Source organism: Equus przewalskii, chromosome 29 (genome assembly GCF_037783145.1).
Source record: "Equus przewalskii isolate Varuska chromosome 29, EquPr2, whole genome shotgun sequence".
Taxonomy (NCBI): Eukaryota; Metazoa; Chordata; class Mammalia; order Perissodactyla; family Equidae; genus Equus; species Equus przewalskii.
Genome location: NC_091859.1, coordinates 43,744,156 through 43,757,014, shown reverse-complemented (window position 1 = coordinate 43,757,014; position 12,859 = coordinate 43,744,156).

The following is a 12,859-nucleotide window of genomic DNA, read 5'->3' as shown; positions in this document are numbered from 1 at the left end:
GGCAGGAAGGACCCTCCAGTCAGGCCCTAGGAGGGAGTGCAGCCCTGTGGACACCTTGATTCTGGACTTCCGGCCTCCAGAAGTATGGGAGGATAAATATCTGTTGTTTTAAGCTCCCAGTTTGCTGGAATTGGTGACGGCAGCTGCAGGAGACCAATGCAACATCTGATATGCCCCAGGGTGGCTGCGATGGTTGGGGTCATCCATCCCCTGCTGGAAATCAGCACAGACTGGGCTGGGCCTCACTGGAAGTCAGTGTGAGAAGAGCGGCCCTTTTGATGCCCCAAATCCTCTGTGGGGTCTGGAGAAAGGCGAGCAGGGGCAGTGCTTTGTGACCTCCAGAGAATCGTGAAACCTCTCCGACCCAGGTCACAGGGCCAGGAGGCCAACGCGGGATTGGGAGCTAGAAGTATAAACAGGGCACCGGACAAGCCTGCTCCGTTCTGGGCGGCTATTGTCGTCAGAGATTTAAAAACAAAACAAGGAGGGGAGGGAGGCTGAGGCTGGTGAGGGCGGCTGAGAACAGAGGGAGAGCCATCGACCAGCTCGACAAACTGGAAAACATCTGTGACATAAATAAAACCTACGCCAATCCAGTGACGGAAGGAGCCAGCCGGCCGTTTAGTATTGATAAACGGCTCATTAATATGAAACTTTGCTCCATTTAGCATTTCTTATTGCCAATTAGCAGTAATGTCTCCACCACACTTTAGACCATTGCAAATTAATGGATATCTATTTTCCTGGGACAAGCGTGGCAGAGGGCTTCTGTGGGGTAGCTCTGAGCTGACCATCGGAACTTCGTAGAATACTGCTTGGAGAGGACAGACCTGTGACATGCCGAACCACAGGGTAGGGAGACCCCGGGCGCAGGAAACTCCCCAAATCCTCAGACATGCCTCTGTGAGAATGTTCCTGAGTTCTCGGCCCGCTTTTCAAGCCAGCCACAACTCCCATCTCTCTCCCCAGGTGATTAATGATGGCACGTTTGTGTCACAAAGTAAACAATGGGAGTGTGCGGGCAAGAGTTATGTGGGAAATAAAGCCGTCTCCCTCCTGGCCCAAACAGATAGCAGGCGTTATGGCAGCGCATTCAGCATCCTTTCAGGGCAGAAATACATCGATTTCTGTTTAATGCATCAGGCTGTTTACATGGTTGGTTATTGGAAAATCTGATCCAAAAAATGCAGCATGCATCTTTCCAGCTCGTCCACAGTGGGGCATTCCGGGGAATGTCTCCCAGTCCTGGGAACAGCATCAGATGCCTAATAAAACTGGATGGGTGGTCAGACCTGGGTTCCAGTTCCCCAGTGTGGCCCCTGAGAGATGAGCCACTGAGGCCAAAGTTGTGTCCCCTCTCTGAGCCTTGGTTTGCACACGTGTACAGTGAGGCTGTAGCTGGTCAGCTGATCGAAAGTTCTACAGTGAGAAGAATCTGTTTCCTCATTCACAGGAGGGGCTGGCAGACCTGCGGGGTGGCACTGCCCTCCCAAACCAGAGCCACTGCACAGCGAGTCTCCCCCGCCCAGCCCAGGCCCCCACATGGCACTACTGCGCCCGCATGTGTCTGCCCAAAGCCTGCAGTGGTGCTCATGCACACACACAGACTCACACCTCCCAGGTGAGGACACGTGTGTGCACACAGAGGTATAGACACCCTCACTCTCTGGTTCCCACTGCACACGACTCACACTCCCAAGGGGCTCTTTGTAGGTCTGCTTTCTCCGGGGACCTGAGTTCTTGGGAGCAGGAACCGCCCCCCAAGGCTCGTCTCTAAGCCCCCAGCAGCCGCCCAGGGCCGGGCACCCAGCGGGCAAGGCACACATTGATGGGCGAGCAGACATACCCTTCAATAAGTGTGTAGGAGCGAGAGCCTCACGCACCTGCCAAAGGAATGTACACACACGAGCACGTGTGCAAACACGTGCGCACGGCCAGGCCTTTCTCCACCCCTCCCCACAGCATGGCCCCCTCCCTCTCCCTGCCAGGCTCTGTGCATCTCCAGCTGTTAGTTCTTGAACCCCCTCCCCAGTGTCTCCCACAGGCCAGGCTTCCTGGTCCGGCGCTCACGGTGGGTGAGCTCCGTCCTCCACCCGCGCAGGTTCCCCGTGGCCTCAGGCTGCCCAGGGGGCCGGGTCCCTCTCACGGTTGACCTTCTCTCCTCCATAAAACCCATCTCTCTCAGTTCCCTCCCATCCTCCTGTGGGACAGGACCAGGAGTTACAACTGATTCCAAATCCACAAGGATGTCTCTGCTTGCCCCAAGAGGCTGGGTCCATACGAGTTTCCCGTGGCCACTGTAACAACTGCCACAAACTTAGTGGCTTTAATGACACAAATTTATTCTCTTGCGGTTCTGGAGGCCAGAAGTCCAAAATCATCTTCACCGGGTTCAACCGAGCTGTGAGCCGGGCTGGCTCCTCCTGGAGTTTCTGGAGGAGAATCCGCCTCCTCGCCCTTCCAGCTCCTGGAGCCGTACTCCTTGCATTCCTTGGCTTATGGCCCCACCCTCCATCTTCAAAGCCCACCACGTGAATCTTCACATTTTCCCCTGTTTCTGTGTCACCTGGCCTTCTTCTCTTCTGAAGTCTCATCTCCCTCTGCCTCCCTCTTATGAGGACTTTGTGATGACATGGGACCCACGGGATGATCCAGGGTCGACTCCCCATCCCAAGATCCTGAACTTATTCACATCTGCAAAGTCCCTTTTGCCAGTGAGGTACCTTTCACGGGTTCTGGGGATTGTGGTGTGAACACTTTGGGGTCATTATTCAGCCAAGGACACGGCCACAGTTCTGCAAAAAGCTGGGAGGTGGAAAAAGTGGGAAACACCGGGGTAGGGGCTACAGGAGCCAAAATCTGGAAGTGAACAGGGCCGCGCAGGGAGAGGGAGGGGGCCACCCCGTGGGGCCAGGGGCAGCAAGGCCTGGCTGTGCACTCATGTGTTTGCACACATGCTTGTGTGTGTACATTCCTTTGGCAAGTGCAGGCCTGGGGAGCCCTTTTCTGCCAATGAGGTTCTGGAGGGGCCTGGGGTCTCAGGATCATTTATCTTGGACCCTGAGGCCTGGGCACAGACGCTTTCATGTTACCTGGAGAATGCTTGAAACTCTGCCCCCTGCCCTCCCTTCCCCTGGCCCATAGGCTTCACGCTCTGGCCCCTGTGCACTTTCCTAGTCCCGCCTCCCACCCGCCACTCTAGACATACCAGCCCTGCACACACCGTGAGTTCCCTGCTCAAGCGTGCCCTCCCCACAAGGTGCACCCACCCCACTGCAGCACAGGCGAACTCCTATTCCTCCTTCAAGACCCAGCCCGAGGGCTGCCCTCCCAGCTCAGGCTAATAACTTTCTCCTCTGGCTTTGTCTCAGCGTCTTTAAGTGTAGAGCCCGTTTGCTCTAAGGAGGCTCTGCTTGTCTGCCTGCTCCCAGCTGGACTGTGAGCTTTGAGCACAGAGAGCAGGCCGATGTCTCCCTCCTCTGACACCCCTGGAACATGCACAGGGCCTGGCACAGTGACGCATATGGGCATAGAAGCATCCCACATGTGTGGGAGGCAGAATTTCTAAAATGCTCCCCCAAAGAGGTGCCCCCTAGTCCCCAGAACCTGTGAACCTGAGACATCTCTCCTGGGACTTTTTTATGTTATATGCCACCATTGGCCTTGAGATAGATTGCCAGGTGGGCCTGACCTAACCAGGCGAGCCCGTAGGAGCAGTGCACTTTCTCTGGCTGAGGGCAGAAGCGAGAGACACTTGAAGCAGGAAAAGGACTCAGCATGCCATTTCTGCATTAAAGATGGAGGGGCCACGTGAGGAGAAGTTTGGTGGCAGCAAGCAGCCCCTGGGTAGCAGCCAGCACAGAAACAGGATTTCCCACCTACCAGGGGCTGGATCTAGTCAGTCACCTGAACAAGCCAATCCTTCCCCAAGCCTCCAGGTGAGAGCCTGGCCCGGAGACACCCTGATTTCAACCTTGTAAGACCCCGAGCAGAAACCCGGTCTAGCTTTGTCGTACCTCTAACCAACAGACCCGGGAGCTGATAAATGGGTTCTGCTTTGAGCCGCTACCTGCATTTATCGCAATGCAACAGCAGAAAACTACACGACGAGTTGCATGCTCAGAGGGGCACACGAGTTGAGGAGAACGCTACCTCTGCACATCTGCCCGATGGAGCCATGTCCACACGCACACGCCTGGACTTCACACACCTGGGTGACAGTGACCAGACTCGGGAGCTGCAGAGCCAAAGTCACAGCCTGAGACCCCTCCCTGGGCCCCCCTCCAGGGTGCCCCCATCTCAGCCCACCCAAGGGCAATGCCCGGCCCTTGGATCCTGTGAAGGGCCCTCAGAGCAGCATGAGCCTGAGCCGCTGGGGATCCCATGACCACCAAGACCACAGCTGACCAACAGGGCCACCAGACACTGCCCCCGGCCTTTCATCTGTTCCCCAGGCCCAGGTCCCCAGAAGAGTCTGGTGAAGGCCCACCCAGGTCAGCCAGCGGCATCCGCACAGCAGACCCGGTCTGCCCCTCCCCTGCGGCCCGGCCGCCACCATCTATCTGCCAAGCCCCTGACTGGAGCGAGCACACGGTAAGAACACTTTCTGTGGATCTGGACTCAGGCGCCCAGATACAAGGCCTGGCTCAGTCCTCCTGGCCGCCGGCCCTGGGCAGAGCTGCAGTTTCCTACCTGCATTACTGTGAGGACAAATCCCCGTGGGGCCCGTGGCCTGGCCTGCCAACAGGACACACAGCTCATGCTCAGTACATGCGGGCGTGGTTCCTGTGACATCTCAGACCCAGGGACCTCAGGCTTGGGATACTCAGCCAGCACTGGGTCCCAGAATCCAGGGCCCTCGGCTCCTCAAAGGTGCCTTGGATCATATCCACAGGAAGGGCCCTGTGGCATCTGTGGACTTGGCCTCCTAGGGCCCCATGGGGAAACTGAGGCCTGAATGTTCTCAGTAACTTTCCCAGATTGTGCTCCTCACGAGGTGCAGACCCAGGCTCTACAAGGGTTTTACTCCTGGATCCCGTGTCGTCTGTCGGTGTAACTTGGTGGAACGTGCCCGGGACTAGGACTCAGAGGGTGGGGGTTCAAATCCACGCCACGTCTTCACCGTGTTCTCACCCCTTCCCACTGGGCTCGTCCTCTCCACCATTCAGCCCAGGGTGGGGGTTGAGCTGCTCAGGTCAGGGAGGCGCCTCCCCTGGGTCCCCAGTCCTGGATTCTCTCGCCCTTTAACAATCATCACTCAGCGTAGAGCTGCTGGCCCCCAGGCCCGTCTCCACCATCAGACCTCAGCTCAGGGCCATGAGACCGCAGCTAAGGGCCAGCCCCTCCTTACCAGCTCTGGCTTCCCGGAGCCGGCACTGTCACTCAGCCAGCAGCAGCAACATTGGCTCCATGCCCAGGACCAATCCACGTTCACTGAGCTTCAACCAACAGCCATCTTCAAAGTGTCTCCAAGGGACCTCCCTCCCGGGGCTGATGGGTGACCTCAGAAAGCAGCCAGTGCGAGGTCTGGATCATGGCGCTCCCCTCATGCTTCTCTCCCTGTAACAACGCTCCAGACGGGCAAGCACAGAACTGCAGACCAGCTCCCCTGAGGCCCAGCGTGGCCTCACGATTGGGGAGGGCTGGGGAGGGTCAAGAGGAGAGTGGAGGGAAGGGTCCACCCCGCCTGGGGAGTCTCTGACTGACTGTGGCTGATACTTGGCCCCAGTGGCCCCATCAAACACCCTCTAGGATGGCCCCTTAGCAAGGTGGCTGGGATGTGGTCAAACCCAGCCTCCACCATGACCCCAAAGGCCCAGCTGACAAGGGGCAGGTGCCTTGGACCCAGGTCCCAGGAAAGGAACAGCCTTTGCTCACATTGTGACCTTAGCCTGTCTGTCGTCTCCAGATGAACAGGTGCCAGGTGAGTGGCTGCAGCTCAGCCCGCATCTGTCACCACCAAGCCCAGCGGGATATAGATTTTGTGTCAAAACCCTTCCGGTATTGCTGGCCTCCCTGGGGCCACCTCAACTCCCAGCCAAGACCCCTCCTCCCATCTGAGAATGAAACCAGGACCCCCAGGCGTCTCTGCTCCTGTCCCTTCCCCACCTGCACAGTCCCCTCGTTCCAGGTAACCAGAGTGACCAGGACAGGGTGGGGGGTCAGCGAGGCCAGAATTAGAGGAAGCAGCTTCCACAATAGGGTTAGACATTGCACCCACCGATTTTATTGGCAAACTCAGCTAAAAGCTGCCCCCTAGACATTCCATCCAATTATTCAAATCCCAGCCTCTCTGCTCACTATGAAGATTGGACAGGATTGGACATTTATGAGCTAACTGAATGGCTGTAATAAGATAGCAAATCCAAAGGAGCAGAAAATTAAATGTTCTTGAGTTATCTTATTGAAATTTCCCTTCTACGGCTTTTATTGGTGGCGACAGTGCCAGAATTTCAAAGATGCATTTTAAGAGACTTCTTTATGGGGTTACCCCTGTGAAAGCTGAAGCCATCAACGTGAGAGCAGCCAGCACGCCGTGGGGCTGGCCAGCTCCGGGCAAGGCGGGAGCACCAGCTCGGCAGCTCGCTGGCATCCGGCAGCTTGTCCAGGCCTCCCTGCCCGTCCCCCAGGGGGTTCAGAACAAATACCAGCGTGCCCGGCTGCCGGTTCTGCTGATGCAGACATTGCATTTTATTAGAAGAGTTCACTATTTTATTCATTGAATTTTGATTACTTATTATCATAAGTAGATACATTGATTTCATAAGCAAGGCAGGGAGACTACACCACAAAACGAAGCTGCTGTCGGCTCTCAGGCCCAGGCTGCCTTCCAGAAAACAAGGACTCTACTCAAACACAGATGCTTGTCTTGATGGAGACATAGTGAAGTCATTAGAGGAGCTGTCCACAGGCTCCTGAGATGGAAGGAGCCCGTCAGAGCAGGGCCCAGCTCGGGGAGGGGAAACGGAGTGCCGTGCGTGCGTGTGTGGGACAGTTTGAGGCCCCGCTGCCAGACGCCACACTCCCCTCAGGGGCAGAGACTCTTCGTGCAGGACTCAGCGGGCCCTGCCAGGCTTCCCCACCCCACGCCCACCTTTCTAGAAAATTTAACCCTACCCCTCATGACTGATTTCCCGTGCAAACCATGTGGCATTAAGAATAGTGGGTCTCCTTGGCCGCCTGTACCAGCCCACTCAGTGTCTTCCCCTCCCCATCCATCCCCTCATAGCTCCTCATGAGCTGCGTCACTGCTGTCTGCTGTATGTCCGTGCCCCATCTGACCATGGGGCCCTGGGAGGGCACAGCCACATCTCATTCATCGCTGCCCCAGGTCCTGGCTCAGAGGAGAGGCCCAAGACATGTTTGTTAGTTAATGGGGTGATTGAAAGACAAGCTTTTTGTGGTCCAGCTAGGGAATATTTGATGCCAAACTGAAGATTCAGGGATTGGTTCTGTGGGTGAAGAGGGGGCCTTGGGAGGTATTTGGGCAAGGAAGCAACATGGCTTCCCAAGCCTGCTACAGCGGCTCATGAAACAGGTACGCGGTCCGTCTCCAAAGATGGACTGAGAGTCCACGTGTGACAGGCACTGAGTGAGGCCCCAGGAGACGCCCGTGGATCAGGGCAGCCCCACTTGGAGCAGCTCACAGGGTCAGGAAACCAGGGCGTAAGAGACGGACAGGAACTCAGTGTGAGGTTTCAGTGGGTGTCCTGAGATTCAACTGTGTGACTGCTGGGGGCGTGATGATGTCAGGAAAGGTGTCGGAGGAGGATGAGTCTGAACCTGTGCTTGGAAAATCGGGTTGGGATTCACCAGGTGCAGCATTTCCTGTGGCTGCCGCACCCAAGTACCCAAAAGGGTCGGCTCAAACATCAGATATTATTCTCCCACAGTCTGGGGGCCGGAAGTCCCAGGTCAAGGTGTCAGCAGGCCTCGTTCCTTGGGGAGGATCTTTGGGACCATCCATTCCAGGCCTCTCCCCCCACTCCTGAAGTCACCAGCAGTCCGTGGTGCTCCTTGGCTTATAGACACACTACCCCAATCTCTGCCTCCGTCTTCACGGGGCTTTCTCCCTGTGTGTGTGTCTGTCCTCTCTTCTTCTTATGTGGATATAGTTAGTGGATTGAGGACCCACCCTAAACCAGGACGATCCCATCTCAACATCCTTAACTAATTACATCTGCAAAGACCCTAGTTCCAAATACGGGCACCTTCTGTGGTTTCTGGTGGACACGCATTTTTGTGGGACACCACTCGACCGCCTCCACCAGCTAAACAAGATGAGATGCACGAGGCCGCACCAGACAGCACCAAGAGCATGGTGGATCTACGAAAGGACAGGCCGCTGGTCCCCCCAGGTTATTCCAGAAAGTGTTGAGAGCCCCTGTAGTGGCAGAGAGGGGAGAGGGAGGATGCAGTGCCCAAATTCAGTGCACAAGAAAGTTAACTGCATGAGTTTCACTGAGAACCTTTATGAAGTTGCATCCATCTGACACCCATTCCAGCATTCTGTTGACGTCTGCTAAATCTGTCCACACTAGGGGCCGGGAAGAATCATTCTTGCTTCCTGCATTACACAAGACATCTGTAAATTGGATACTCTTTTCCTCCCTTTAAAAAATAATTTCCCTCAACCGCGATACACAGACAATTTTACACCGAGGAGTCCCGGCCGCGAGGCTGGAAATGCTGAGTGTGAGTGGAAAAGGCAGATGTGAAATGATCCCCCAGCCACTGAGGTGCTTTCTGGAAAATGCAATCAAATACTTGATAACTTGCTAATAGTATAGTTATTAAACAGGCTGCCTTCATCTTTCCCAGAGAGCAAGAAAATGCACAAGAATTTGCAACACAATGGAAAACGGGAGATTATGAAAACGGGCTCCTTGTTGCTCATATTTACAGCACTTTGCATTTCTAAAAGGTTCATGATCCTCTTTGAGCTTCTGATGCGCCCCCCTCCAGCACCCTGAAGCTTTCCTCCAAGGGCTTGAATACTGGTGACCCTCTGATGGAAGATCCCCTCCCCATCCCCACTCGCCCCTGCCCACCCCCTCCAGGCAGGGCCCCTGGGAGCTCAGGAGCCAAGCACACTTGCAGACCTGCCCTCAAGCTGACCCCTGGTGAGTTGGTCAGCCTCTGTGCTCCTTGGTTTCCGGGTCCCCAAAGAGGGAATGAGAATAGCACCATCTCCCAAGGCTGTGATGGTGAGGCGAGGAGATGGTGAAAACAGAGAGCGCTCAGCCACGTCCCTGCCTCGTGATGAGTCTCCATAAATATCAGCATCCATTACCCATCAGATGACTGGCCAGGATCAGGGCCTCGAGATTTTAGAATTCACTCATTCATTCATTCACTCACTCATTAGAACACGCCAAGCACTCTGCTAGACAAGACTAGGGATATGAGTGTCCAAAGGGCTCCCATGGTTCAGCTGGCCCAGGGTCCCTCCTCCACACTGACCTTCATCCCCCCGCCGTGGCCCACATTTTACAGAAAAGTAAATTGAGGCTCCCAAAAGCACGTGACTGTCTGGGCAGGTCACATGACCAGTCCTTGGCAGGGTAGGCACAAGAATCCTGCTCTCTTGAACTCTGCTTTCTCCACCCTCTGCCACTGCAAATGCAAGCCTCCGCTTACACCATCCCACAGAGGAAGGCTCTTTCAGAATCTGGGCAAGTCAAGTCCCCCGGCACCTTCCCAACCCATTAACCTGCCCATCACCACTCCCAACGCACACACCTAACCCTTCTAAAGGAAAGCTGCATGACATGGTGTGTCAGGATGCTCTCAGGGCCGGCACAGTGCCTGGAGCAGAGTGCACGGGCATGGATGCCTACAGGATCAACAGGTAAAGGAGCAGGAGCCTCTTTTCAGTGTCTTCCTCTTCCCCAGGATTATTCTGAGCCATGATGGCACAGAGTTGCATCATTCTCACTCCTCCATCCTCACCTTGGCCCGGATAAGCTGGTGACCCCATGAGCTACAGCCCTCACTCAAGATTCGTCCCCTACAGCAGCGACATCTGTCCTCGTGGTCTCCATAGCAACCTATGGCTCTTACAGAAGTATCGCTGATACAGTTGGAAGGATCATGGTCATTATTTACAGATGAGGAGACTGAAGCTCCCTCAGGTCATTGGTTTTCCTGGGCTCACAGAGCTGCAATCTCAGCTCAAACCTGGGTTTGCTACCTGGATGTCCTGCTTACTACAGGCAATGGCTCCCCTTCCTACTTAACACAACCAGCCCTCACAGAAGGACTCAAACCTGCTGGGGTGATTTGATGGCTCCCATTTTGTTTTAAGACTATTCTCTAAAATGCACATGGAAGTTCAGAAGTGGGTATAAATGGAAAGGAGGAGCTCTGGAATGAGCTTCGTGAGTTGGATGGGAATTGGAGGTATTGCTATGAACTTGTGGTTTTCAATATATAGAGACATGCAGATGCATACATATGTGTGTATATATACATACATACAAGCTTTTCCCCACTGAGACAACCTGACAGCTGTGACGTTCGGCAGCAATGAGCACACTTCATGCCCAAATCTTGTCTGAATATCATTCTGCACCGAAAGAACCAGGGCTCTTTGGAGACATGGCTGATTCCAAGGCCAGGACAGGGAAAATACAAGCGGAAGCTGAAATATCTTGGTGGGCCAGAATGTAAGGAAGGGTTCAAAGAAAGATAAGGACATGTCAAAAAGACACAGAAAAGACTTCTGCTACCAGAAACTGAATTTATACTGCCCCCCCAAAACAATCCAAAACATGGATGACATACACGAAACAATGGTTTTCAAGACACTAGACATCAGGCAACAAAAGGGAGTGATGCTGAGAGATGAAAACAAATAAAGAGACTTATGATTGCCCCAGTTTACAACTCTGACAATTTCCTGGCCACAATTCTGGAAGGTGCACCCAAGCAGAACCCAGGGGGGTCCCTGAGTGGAGGAGGCAGAGCAGCAGGTCTGGGGAAACCCAGGTGGACAGAGTTCATTGACAGAGTACAGACAGGAAGGAGCTGCACAGAGCAGGAATTCCAGAGATCTGCAGAGGGTCCCCTCAGTTACGCTGCTGAAGACTGATCAGCACATGAATGTGAGGAAATGATCTGAGGCCAGAGAACAAGGATGAAAGGTGACAGTGACCAAGGCACACACATGACTGGAAATAGAGCAGCCCCCCCAGCTAGATGGGGAAATCTCGTTTTTCACCAGACTTTGGGTTGACACCCAGAAGAGTCTCACCTCCTTGGTGGAGAATAATCAGCCCTGGACTGAGCACTGTTCCAATTCCCACTTAAAAACTCTTAAAAGCAGGACCTGAAAGGATCAAAATGTTTTAAGTAAGTTAACTGCATGCCAGGAAAAAAGCTCAAGAATATTCCTAAGAATACAAAATATCCAGCATCAAACAAGGCAAAATCCACAATGCTTGGCATGCAACCAAAAATTACCAGGCCTCAAAGAAGTAGGAAAACATGACCCAGATGAGGAAATAATCAATGAAAACTGACATGGATATTAGAATTAGCAGAGAAGGACATTAAAACAGTTATTATGACTGCATTCCATATGTTCAAGAAGTGAATTCCACATGTTTATGAAAGATGGAAAATGAATGTCCCAAATTGAAGATCTAGAGATGAAACTGCAAAGGGTGATATGAAGAACACACTGGACAAGATTAAAGGAAAGATTAAAACCTGGCAATGTAGCAATAGAAACTATCCAAAATAAAACACAGAAGGGAAAAGAGATTTTTAGAAAATGAATAGCATCCATGAGCTATGACACAGCTTCAAACAGCCTAGCATATGTGTAATTTGAGTCCCTCAAGAAGAGGGTGGTGAGAGAGGCAGGCAGAAAGAAAAAACGGTTGAAGAAATATTCCAAATTTGACAATAACTATAAACCTGCAGATCCAAGAAGCTCAATGAATCCCAAGCAAAAGAAAGATGAAGAACACCAAGACATATCACAACTAATTTCCTCAAAACCAGTAATACACAGAAAACCTTAAAAACAGCCAAAGATAAAAGGCAAGTTATACACAAAGGAACAAAGATAAGTATGGTAGTAAATTTCTCCTCACAAAAGACACAAGCAAGAAATTCCCCACCAAAAATGATGGAAGAAATGTATTCAACTCTCATTCCTCAAAAAAAAAAAAGAAGATAGAGAAGCAGCATCTTTAAAGTACTGAAAGAAGAAAACTGCCAATCCAGAATTCTATACCCATCTGATGTACCATTAATACAGGATTTCTACTCTCCCCGCTTCTATTCAACATTTTACTGAGATACTAGCTACTGGAATAAGGCAAGTAAGAGAACAAAAGGCATCCCAGATTAGAAAGAAAGATGTGAACTTCAACACGATTGTCTACGTAGAACATTGGATTGAATCTACCAAAAAGAAACCCTGCGAGAATTAACCAGTGAGTTTAGCAAGGTTACAGGACATAAGATCAACACATAAAAGTCCATTATATATCTACACATTCTAACAAACAATCACATTCTGAGATTTTAAAAAACAATAACATTTACAATAGCACAAAAAGTATGAAATAGGGATGAATCAGGAGCTGGCCCCATGGCTGAGTGGTTAAGTTCATGCACTCTGCTTCTGTGGCCCAGGGTCTCAGTGGCCCGGATCCTGGGCATGGACATGGCACCACTCGTCAGACCATGCTGAGGCGGTGTCCCACATGCCACAACTAGAAGGACCCACAACTAAAATATACAACTATGTACTGGGGGGATTTGTGGCTGGCCCGGTGGCACAGTGGTTAAGTGTGCACATTCCACTTCACTGGCCCAGGGTTCGCCTGTTCAGACTCCAGTGTGG